Raw genomic sequence first — 12181 nt, forward strand, 5'->3', positions numbered from 1 at the left:
CAGTAAAGGGTCTTGTGAAAATTTAGATTTTATGCTAAAATCAAAATCAAAACGTCAAAAAACATCACAAAAGACATTCGGAATACTTTAGGGTCTGCCTCGTACCATTGGCCGTTTGGGGTGGGGGCGGGGGGCCAAATGTTCCCCTGTGGTTTTTCCTGGATAGTAGGAACGCGGTGGCGCGCAGCGGCGCCAAATTATCAATACCAGCCCGGACATCAATTTGACACCTTCACACATAGGCGTCGCCAGAGATTTTCGGTTGGGGGGGCAAAATCAACTTTTGTGTTAAATCTTGCCTTCCTCCAGTCGTTACTCATTCATTTTACATATCATTCAACGCGCAATGGTGCGAGGAATACGATGGTGACAAGGTTTTCCTTGTAGCTATGACTTGCCATTTTTTTACAGAAAATTTAATTTTTTTAAATTTTTGAACAAAAAACGACCGGTAGAATCACAATGGCTGCGCTTGCCGACGCACTCTGGAGAGCCCCTGTGCAGACGCTCGTCGCTCATGATCATAAAAAGGTTAAACGCTCAGCTTAAGCGAATCACCTTGCCGAAACTTTCATTCACGCATGCATGCAGAGGTTCTACGTAAAATGCATAGGGCTTATCCCAGCCGCCGATTGAAGCTAAGTAGGGCTTTCAGCGGAGAGTGAATGTCGGAAGTGTGAATCGGAAGTAATTCATCTTTGCTCCAGTGAGAGGAGGTGTAGTGTGAACAAAAAGTTTCTCGTTTTTCGTGTGTAGGGAAGGGCTGCAAACGCGAAGAAAAGACGTTTAACGGAACCAAAATTTCGCACGGCATAGCGGCAAGGGATCCTTTAGCGATAGGCTTGGGACTTCCAGGCCATTTTAGGCCACTCAGGGTCAGTGTGGGCTCTCAGAAGCCTGCTTAGGATCCTGAAAATCGGCGCTGGTCACCCCAAATAGTTACGTGTACATATGTGGTGCTTTAGGGCTTTCCGAGCCCAAGGTGGGACCCTCAGAAGCCAGTGTGGGCGGCGCCGGCGGCGGGCGCTAAGAGACCAGGCCCAGGGTGAGCAGGCAGTGTGCAGTGAAGCAGTGTGATATCAAATAGCAGTGTGAACCCTGGAGGTCTGTGTCGAATCCCTAAGGACCCTACATAGGGACATAAGAAACATGTGCTGGGACCCTCAGAGGCACACCCGAGTCGTGACCCCTAAACTGCAGGCTTAGGCTCAGCAAAATCTGTCGCCTCAAAAGCTCGGCTGAGCTATCAGAGGCCTAAGGTTCTCAGAAATATTTAAAAGTATCCTCAAAGATCCGTGTGGCCCTTCAGAGGTCTACGCATGTGTAAGGTCCTCAAAGATTCCTGTATGGGCCCTCAGAGAATATGAACACCAGTGGGACTCTCAGAGGCCGGTTTGGGCCCTCTGAAGGCTTCTTAGAGCTCAGTGGAGCTCCTTCGGAGCCTGTGTGAAAAGCAAGCAGTCATGAGCCCTGTGGCACTTGAACGGTACTTGAGTCTGTCGCAGACATTTGACGAGAGTTGAGAAAGGCCCGAAGATTCAGTGACACGCTTTGAACGCAAATTTTGTATCAGCACTTCAAAACTTATGAAAATCAGCTATAAAATGTAATAAAAAACCAACGAGGAACATGAAATGAATCACAGTATTGACACTTCCGAGTCTGGAGTCGGTGTTTTGACGATGTTGGCGACTGCGACTCCGACTCTGGCTTGAACGAGTCTGACCTCACAGGCATTCTCAGAAAGGTACCCCCATTTTTTCCCGACTCCAAAATCTCATCGGATCTGTATCGATCTCAGGGGGTGCCCCGTCCGAGGTTGGGGGGGGGGGCAAGCTGCCCCGCTTGCCCCCCCGTGGCGACGCTAATGCCTTCACACAAAATTTCCAGTCTTAGCCCGCGCGGGTCTGGGGTCTCCAGCCGAACACGCGGGGCTGGGGGGGGGGGGTAAATTTTACCCCCCCTGCTATCTCCCGAAGGCCGAACCAATGGTCTGAATTGGAAAATTCAAACGCCAATCGAAAGATCTCATCACGAACAACTAAAGACATGTACTTAATTTAAAGTTTTAGGTCAAGGTCAAGGTCAGGTCAAGGGTACAAATTGCAAGTTTCTACAGTATCGGCCTTGCACCGTAGTTGCCGAAGAATGGAGTCATGGACTGAGACTGATTGCCCAAAACGTGTTCTTAGGCTACCAAGACAATATTCCTTGCATATGTTACCCATTTTATTAACCTGCGCCCCGCTGGGCTATTCAGCCATACGCGCCCTGCTGGGGGGGGGGGGCAGATTCTGCCCCCCCTGTCTACCTTCCGAACCGATGGTCGTAGAAAGACGGGGAAAACGGCAATCGAAAGCTCTCAACAAGGCGGATCTTAAGAACCCATTTTTTTGCTTAAGTAGGTCAGAGGTCAGGTCAAGGTCAGGTCAAGGGTACAAAATGCAAGTTTCTACAGTAGGGTAGTGTGGGGTAATTTGAGCATATTTTTACGTCTTCTCCGTTGTACCAAATTCCAGCTCAACCCTGGATGAAGAAAAACTGTTTCAGTAGCGCATGTGTCACTTGCTTTCACTATGCAAGCCTCATTTTTGGACGAGCCGAGCATACCTTGAATAGCACAGCATCACTTTTCCACCAAGTCACGGTGTGTTCAAATTGCCCCACCGTGGGGTAATTTGAACATACTGTCTTTACCTGCCATAAAAAAGATAGTCTCGCCAGCACCGATGTTGTTTGACCCATAAACAAATAGGCAGAGCAATTCTAAAAATACCATCATTTGAAAAATCAACACAACAACAAAAATAAGAGTTGCAGAGTATCAATATCTAAAAATGCACGAGAACTGCGCTTTTCAGTCTACCGCAAGCCGACCAATAAGGACGATTTTATTCATTACTACTCTCAGCCCACAGCGAGCGAACAAAACGGGGAGTGGTCATTGGCTTTTTTCTTAGGGCGTACAGAATTTGCTCGGCAGAGTTTTTGGAGCAAGAGCTACTGTATATAAGAGAGGCATTCAAAAAGCTTAAATTTCCAGAAGCACTGCTGCTCACTCTACAAGGAAAGGCGAAACAGATCAGAAGAAGAGCCATGGACAGCGAGCAGTCACAAGATACACGTCGTAGTAAAACAGTGTTAGTCGTACCATACAGCACACACACGGACACAGTACGGAGGCAGATGACACCACATCTAAGTCTGGTCACGACGTCAGGAAAGAAGATCGGACAGCACACAAAGAAGTCAAATCAAAAGACAGAAAACAGGAACAGTGCCGTATACAAAATCCCATGTGGCAGGTGCGACAAGGCCTATTTTGGAGAAACGGGTAGGGGACTTCAAACAAGAATCAGAGAACATAGAAACGACGTACGAAATCACCGAACAACGAACGCTCTTGTGATACACATCGACGAACAAGGCCACCTTCCGAACTGGAACGCAGCAGAAGTTCTACACAGCGACTTGAGCAAGACCCAGAGGTGGATGTTAGAGGCGGCCTACATCCAAACAGAAGACGCTACCAACATATCAACGGGCTTCTTCAAACTGCACAAGGTGGTAGCACAGAAGATAAAAGAAGAAGGCATAACGAGACGACGCATCACGTAACGAAACTCATTCGAGCGATTTTCGATTCGTTCTGAACAAAAGTGGTCTTGACCAAAAAGTGTGATATGCATTGTAACAAAATATTCAAAAATGTGTTTCTTATTTTGTTGGCTATGTGTTCTGCATTCCCATGACTAAGCAGTAAACAGCGAAACGTCGGGAGTTAAAGTGTTTTTTACAACGTAGTGAGCGACGGAACGGCCTTGCTGACACTTGTATTTGTATTTGTATTTGTATTTGTATATTTAAAATCGCCAACAGACAATAAGTCCACTTAAAAGGCGAAGTCAAAGAGACAGTAAAACAGCACACACCCACACACACAACACACACACACCTACATACACACACACACACTGAAGATAAAAACACGTAGGGTTATAAACACAGGAGATGTAAATAAATAAATAATAGCCTAAAAAGCCTAGTAAACAAGAAACACTAAAAGCACAGCGGATGCGATCACGCCGCTTCCAGCCCTTTCACATAGTTTAAAACGTGTCCTCTAAAAGTGTAGAAACTATCGCTAAAAACATCAGCGGGACTTCTAGTTAAAAACACGTTCATGGCCCTCGGTAGTCGGCGCAGAAAACCATCCCCGACGGTCCGTACGCGCCAGGGAAGCTCGGCGAAGAGCCGCTGTGAGCGGGTTGATCGCGGCGGCACATGGAGCGGAAATCTACCAAGGAGGTTAGAAGAACGGATTTTACCGGCCAGGATATTCCTCAGGAAGAGCAGGTCGTGTTGGTTTCTACGGACAGACAGTGATGTAATACCAAAATGATGCAGAAGAGAAGGATAGGACAGAGAGGAACATGGCGAGGATGTGTGGCTATTCAACCACAACAAGAATTTGTGCTGCACACGATCAACCCGCTCTGTGTGGGATTTGGCCGCTCCCGCCCAGACCACGCAACCGTATTCCAAAATTGAACGAACATTGGCATAGTAAGTAACGAGTAACGTATGTTTTTTTAATTTCGATCTCTTAGTCCCGGCCTGAAAGGTTCTGATCATCAGGCCTAGGGCCCTGTTTGCCTGGCATACAATCCGGGACACGTGCGCCGAAAATGACAGAGCTTGCTGTCAATTGTGACGCCAAGATCTTTGATCTCGTCTACGCTCTCCAGAACAGCGCTGCCAATACGGTAGGTGGTCCGAACGGGAGCGCGCCGCAGAGTCACACTGAATGCTTTACATTTGGCTGGGTTTAGAGACAGACCCCATGTGGCCGACCAGGAGCTCAGCCGGTCGATGTCCGTCTGCAGAGTGGCAGCATCCTGGCGCGTCGTGATTTTCCTGAAGATTTTAGCATCGTCTGCGTAGAGTAAACATTCTGAGTCTAGATCGGAAGGGAGGTCATTGATAAAAATAGAAAATAGGATCGGAGCAATCAATGACCCCTCTGGAGTTCCCGAAATGACACTAGTCCATTCCGACGTTTTGCCGTTCAGTGTGACTCTTTGGCGCCTATCGGAGAGGTACGAGACAAACCACATGAGAGCCGAGCCGTGAACGTGGTACGAATTTTTTAGTTTGTGGATCAAGTAACCATGATTTACACTTTGAAAGGCCGCTGTGAAGTCGGTGTATATCGTGTCTGTCTGGTACCCCTCCGATATGGCCTCCCACGCCGAGGTCAGAAAGACGGCCAAGTTGCTGGTACATGATCTACCCGGCACAAAGCCGTGCTGCTCGTTGCAGAGTGCCGGTGCCACGTGCCGGTAAAGCTGGTCATAAACCACTTTTTCTAAAATCTTTGCGAAGAGAGGCAGCAACACTTCCAGGGCGTATTTTAATGGATTTTCACTGGGTCGGCAATCACAATTAGGGGCGGCATTTTGCACTCATAGGGGCGGCACTTGGCATCTGAGGGGGGCGGCATACCTACTGATATTTAATGACCAAAAAAGAAACGTTCGACGGTTCTTTTATAGCTCTTTCTAAGTAACGATTTCAGATTCAACCTAAGCTCAGCGGTGTTATGTTTATTTTCCGGGATATAGTATTTCTCTCGTCATAATGCGATAAATGAACTATAATTTGACTTTACAAATATTAATTTAAAATTTTTACCTGAGGTCAAGTTCATGACCTCACCAGAAATAAAACATGTTGCATACCAGTCGATTCGTATCGTCAAGCTTAAAACATTCACGGTGTTTTATGGCTCTATCTATCCATAGAACAGTGGTCGGCAGGTCGCACGAGTGGTGTCCACTTTATGGGCGCTGGACGGGGCCATTACCCCCACTAATCATACCCCATTGCTTACACAGCAAGGGTCGCTGATATTCGGCCATACCCTTTGACGCATCTATGTTTCTGCATATAAATAAAATGCAACACAATTAACTCTTTTTTATGGAGAGGGAGAGCGGGTGGAGTAAGGATGCACTCATACATTTTTTATTTATTAGTTACTCGCGTGATGAACAGCGTATTGCAACGATACGTTCACCCCCCCCCCACGTTAATGAATGGTATGCCTACCTACTCAAATATTTTCGTGACCCCAGTGACATTTTCATTGAGTTTTTGAAATTCGAATGAACTTCACTCGGTAACTTTCTCTCCGGCTCGGCCGGCGGACAAAACGCAAGCGAAGACAATGCGGGGAGTCCGGTGCTCTACCAACTGAGCTACGGAACAGGCAAATGCTCACCATAGATACACCGACTGAACGATCCCTTTATAACGTCAGCGATTGATAGACAAACAGTGTGTAACTGTATATACCAGTATAACGCCTTTTGGGGCGACTAACGGAGCGAGCGAGAGGGTGGGCCTTGCACGTGCGAAATTGCAAGGGGGTACCTCCAACTGACTTGTGCACGGCACCCTACTAACCGGTCTCTAGCGACGTGCCAAATTTGGGCACAATCGGCCCAGCCGTTCTCGAGATCTGGAAGCGGCACCCTGCACGTGCGCACGTGCAAAATGGGTCCCAACTGACTTGTGCACGGCACCCTACTAACCGGTCCCTAACTGCGTACCACATTTGAGCGCAATCGGTCGAGCCGTTCTCGAGATCTGGAAACGACCCCTGCACGTGCGCACGCGCAGTAGCACCCCAACTCTGGCACATGGATATGCAGTGCCAAGTGGGTGCCTACCTACATGCCAACTTTCAGCGCAATCGGCCAAGTAGTTACCGAGATATTGCAACAATTACAAAACAGACACCTCTTCTTTTTGCACGTGGCACGTGCATAAGGGGTCACCCACATGCATCAGGAATAGTCCATTACTTGGTAGAAGGAATGAAGCTACCCTACAAAAATTACCGCGTGTAAATCGGTCAAGTGGTTGCTGAGATATAAGCCTCGCAAAAGCGTGACCACGGCCGGCCATACTCAGAAATTTCCGTTAATCTAAGGAAAGACTACGCTCGCCTCGCTCGCTCCGTAATAAAATGTAAGTCTCGAAATTGCTATGTCTTTGACCAAAGGTAAGGACAATTTTGCGACCCTTCCATTAGGTATAAGGAAATGGGAGAAAATCAGGGCATGTGCCTCTTTTATAGGTAGAGAAATGTCAAAGACAAAGTTAACGAATTTAAACACCATAAAACAATTAAAAATGACACACTTAATCGGAAAATTGCCACCCACGACCACGACCCCTCGTTATGTCCTTGAGGTCATGTCAGGTCATGGAAGGCCTCCAGCAGTTTTTTCAATAACTTCTGATAGAGACATGCGACATGCCTGAGCGATGAAAAACACCTTAGATGATTTCAGTTTGACGATACAAATCGACTGATATGCAACATGACCTTTACCAGTCAGGTCATGACCTGGACCTGAGCTCAAATTTCCCAAATGACATTTGAATGTCAAATTATAGTTCATTCGACGCATCTCGACGAGAGTAGCACAGTACTGAAAAAAAAAACAATGTCATAACTTTCGTGAGTCAATAATTATAATAATAATAATTATTATTATTATTTACTGTAATAATTATTACAGTAAAAAGGTTCTTCATTAACCCTATTAGTGGCAGGGGGGGGGGGTTGTTTTTATCCACCCCTCAGGTTTTTCGGGAATATCTCCGAAACCGCTGAAGCTACGATGCTGAAATTGTCTGACTTTTCCTAAAACTAAATTGGGCACATTCCCTGATAATTTCAAGTTCATAACTTTACCAGGGGCGGCTCCAGAGCACTGGGAATTGGGGGGTCCTATTCGTGAAGCGAGTCATTTGGGCGAAGATCACGATGCTGCACCAGTTTTACGAACATTGAATAAAAGGTATCATGTGATAACATATACAGTTATTGTGCATCCTCTTTTGACACGTTTTTGCTATAATAGGCGGATCCAGGCGTCCAAAAAGGGGGGTTATGTTTTACCTCCCAACATAGGTGCCCTGACACCGCCTATGCATTACCAATACAATTTTAGTCGTTCTCTCATAAGAAAATTATAACATAACAAGACCATTACCACCCTTTTTAGAAAGAGTACCAACAAAAACCTTATTTACTATACTTTTTGTGTACCCCCAATCTCAATGATCTGTATCCGCCTATGATTTTTGAAAATGCATATTTTTAGGATCCATGTGAATTCCTGGTTCATTCTCTATCGATCGGCAAAAGTTGCGTTAAGATTGGTTCAGAAACCTGGCCGTGATAAACAGTCTAAAATGTATCTGCAATTTGCCCGTTTTTACCCCCCTCTACCCCCCCTATTGACATTTTTTAAATTTTTATTTTTTAGAAATGTAGATTACGTTGAGCGAAATCGAATGCCGTTTGAATTTTAAAAATCGGCCCGTTAGATCTCGAGATATCAAGGGGGGGTCGTAAACAGCCCCCCCCCCCTGCCACTAATAGGGGGTAGCCAGGAGCCTGCCACTAATAGGGTTAAAACAGCTCAGCAGAGGGGTGGAGGGGGGTCCACTGTCCACTCCAACCCTCCCCGGCCCGGCACGGGTTAACCCTCGCATGTGTAGGGGGGGTCGGATGGACCCCCCCATGGTTTTTCGCGAATAACTCGCGTAAAAAGCGGCCGATCGCAACGAAACTTTCAGTACCCTCGCAATGATCAATTTTACACCTACCCTGAAAATTTCATGACCCTGACCCAAATGACCTTTGACCTGTGACCTCTTTTCCGAGACCATGTTTGGCCGGAATCGCGATTCGGCGTAGGTCGGCTCGCATTAGCCGCGCGTTTGCAAGCTTTTCGTGGTTTCAAACGTTCAAACAAGTGATTTGATGTTGCTCCCATGCATTAGGGTGGGTGTCAAGGTCACCTGAAGGTCAGGTCAGGTCATTGACCTTTGGTGACCTCGGGTGACCTCGGTTCACTTTTTCGAGTTTTACATGTTTCTAGGCTAGTTTTTGGACTGAATTCGAATTTAGCAACCATTTGAACATTTACAAAGTAGTTTTGGTGCTTTTGTAACATGTTACGAAGCTGTCAGAGGCGGTTGACACGTACTACGAATACCCGTCACGCCGCCTACTGGTTGACCTGACCTGACCTGACCCGACTTGGTCTAAATGCTTAAAGACATCATCTGTGATCAAAACTAACACGATATTCGTGATCAGCACCCCGAAAAACCCCTTAGCAGCCACACTTTACGACTTTCTAATAGGTCCCGATTTTCCCGACTTTGGGTCATTGACCTGACCTGGAAGGTCAACCAATGACCTAGGACCTTAAAATTGGGTATCATCGGCTTCCTCTCGTCACGGGCAACACGCTCGTTTTTTTTTCGCGAAGCTCTAGCTCGATCAGGGGCCAAACGGCAAGGGGGGTCCAACCGACCCCCCCCCCCCTACACATTAGAAGCTGGAAAACGCCGCACACATGCGAGGGTTAAACTAGTTGTGCTCTGGAGGTTAAGCCGTTGATGTTAGGTCAACTCTGAGGACTTTATAGAAACGTTGAAGAGCTATCGAATGCGCTTTTTTCGCGGTGCTGTAGTTCTATTCTTCCCCGAATTATACGCCAGTTTGTCAATAAATGTTGAAACAGACAACATTTCACCCACATTTCACCTTTGATGACCTCTGGTCACCTGATATTTGACATTTGACTTGACCTAACCAAAGTACGGTTAACCAACTAACCGAAGTAGTTTTTGACACTCTTTCGAATGCCGCTTACCGCGTGTCGCTACGTGGCCCAGTAGCCAAGTTATAGGGGTCGGGAGGGGGGTTCAAACAGCCTCAGCCCGGCGCCGGTTAAGGGAAGGGCACCATCATTTTGGGGGCGCTGCAGATATGCTAAGGGACGACAGCATCATTTTGAGGCGCGCCACCAACTTTTTTAGGGCACTTAAACCACTTTGAGGGGCACCACCGACACTGTGAGAAGCGCAATTATCTCTTTGAGCGTTGGGGGTGGCAACATTACATTGGGGGGCGCCATGTGCGTAGTGATGTGGGGCAAAATGACAATGAGGAGGGCCTCCGATACTTAAAGAAGAGACGCCAACATTACTCGGGGGGCAACATCACTTTTATTTTGAGGACACCACCACATTGTAAGGGGCGGCACTGTAACTTTAAGGACCACCGCGGATACTTTAACCCGCGAGTTGCTGGGGGGGGGGGGCGTTGAACGCCCCCACTTTTTTCGCCGGGGCATAGCATAAAAACGGCGGGTCGCAGGCGCGCCAAATTTTGGGTACCTGTAGGGAATTGATTGAAGGTCATTTTGAAAAGTTTCAAAAAAACTCGGTTGGAAAATTTTTGAGATATCGAGGTTTTAGTGACGCGATGATTTATGAGTTTATGACCAAAAACGGCATATGTTCAAAAAATCATATAAAATCACAAAATAGACATACAGACATGTCGTAAACGCCATTAGACTGTCAATACCTAGAACAATGAAATAGCTATCTTCGATTATTGATTATCGTTCCGCATTTTCCAAAATCTTGAACTGAACCTTGGCAATTTCTCGTGACTTCTTCACGACCATGATACATGCATTTCTTAAATTGAACTTTTTGAGCCAAACACGTACACATATGACAAAATGAATGTCACCATCGTGTTCTACGCCCCAAATTACCCATAAAACATGTGTCACAGGCTGCGAATATCAGTTTAGATTTTCGGGGGTATGTGCCTACCCGGTTGACCTGACGTTGACCCTGACCTATGCTTGACTGACCCCTACATGGAGCTGACACTCTTGTAGACCTTATTTGATGGCTTGTGCACCGTTTTGATAGAGTTTATGACGAGAGGCGCCCATTGCGAAGTCCTGAAGTCCATGCTACTGAAAGCCCGATTTTAGGTGTTTGACCTGACCTTGACCCGATCTGTGACTTCAAAATTCAACTTTAAAGTACTCATCTGAAGCGTCTCGTCGCGTTTTTTCGTCGTTTGCCGCCTCGTGCAGTTCGCTGCGCCTATTGGTTCTCCAGTTATCGGCTGGGGGCGTTTAACGCCCCCCCCCCCCAGCAAACGGTGGGTGGCGAAATACCCCAGCAACTGCCGGGTTAAGGGGCGGCTCCATCATATGGAGGGGCGCTACAGATCGTTAATGGGCGGCAATAGGTATGATATTTAGGGACTCCGATACTTCGAAAGGCGCCACCGTTTGTTTGAGCCTTGAGGGTGACATCATCACTTTGAAGGGCACCGCCGATACTGTTCGGGGCGCCATCGACGCTATAAGGGGCGCCACCGACACTGCCAGGAGCACAGTCATCACTTTGACCGGCGCTTCTATCACATTTAAGGGCGCCGTGAGCATATTGGGGGGCGGCACCATGACGTGGAGGGGCGTTACGGAAGGTTTGAGGGGCGGCAACATGACATTGAGGAGCGCCTCCGACACTTCGAGGGACACCAGTATATCTTTGAGAGGCGGCGCCTTGACTTTTGAGGAGATCACCACCGACACTCTAAGGGGCGGCACCATCACTTTGAGGGGCGTCTCGGATGGTTTGAGAAGCGGCACCATTATGTATTTATATGGAGGGACGCTACAGAAAGTTAGAGGGCGGCAACATTGTATTGATGAGTTTCTCCAAAACTCTGAAGGAGCCACTGACACTGTCAGGGGCGGCACCAGCACTTTTAGGGGCGGCAGCATCATTTTGAAGGCCGCCACCGACTCGTTGACAGGAGACACCATCACATTTAGGGGCGTCACTGGCACTTTGAGGGAGGCATCATCACATTGAGGGGCGCCACCGATACTGAAAGGGGCGGCATCATCTGCTTGAGGGGCAGCTCCATCACAATGAGGGGCTATGTGGATACCTAGAGGGGCGGCACCATTATATTGGTGGGTTCCTCTGACACTTCGAAGAGCGTCACTGACACTATAAGGGGCGGCACTAACACTTTAAGGGGCGGCAGCATCATTTTCAGGGGCGCAACCGACTCGTTGGCGGGCAGCACCATCACATTCAGGGGCGGCATCATCTTCTTGAGGGGCGGCATCATCTGCTTGAGGGGCGGCTCCATCACAATGAGGGGCTATGTGGACACCTAGAGGGGCGGCGCCAACACTTTAAGGGGCGGCAGCATCATTTTGAGGGGCGCCACCGACTCGTTGGCGGGCAGCACCATCACATT

The sequence above is a fragment of the Amphibalanus amphitrite genome, unplaced genomic scaffold (assembly GCF_019059575.1).
Source record: "Amphibalanus amphitrite isolate SeventyFive unplaced genomic scaffold, NRLGWU_Aamphi_draft 000104F_arrow, whole genome shotgun sequence".
NCBI classification, from domain to species: domain Eukaryota; kingdom Metazoa; phylum Arthropoda; class Thecostraca; order Balanomorpha; family Balanidae; genus Amphibalanus; species Amphibalanus amphitrite.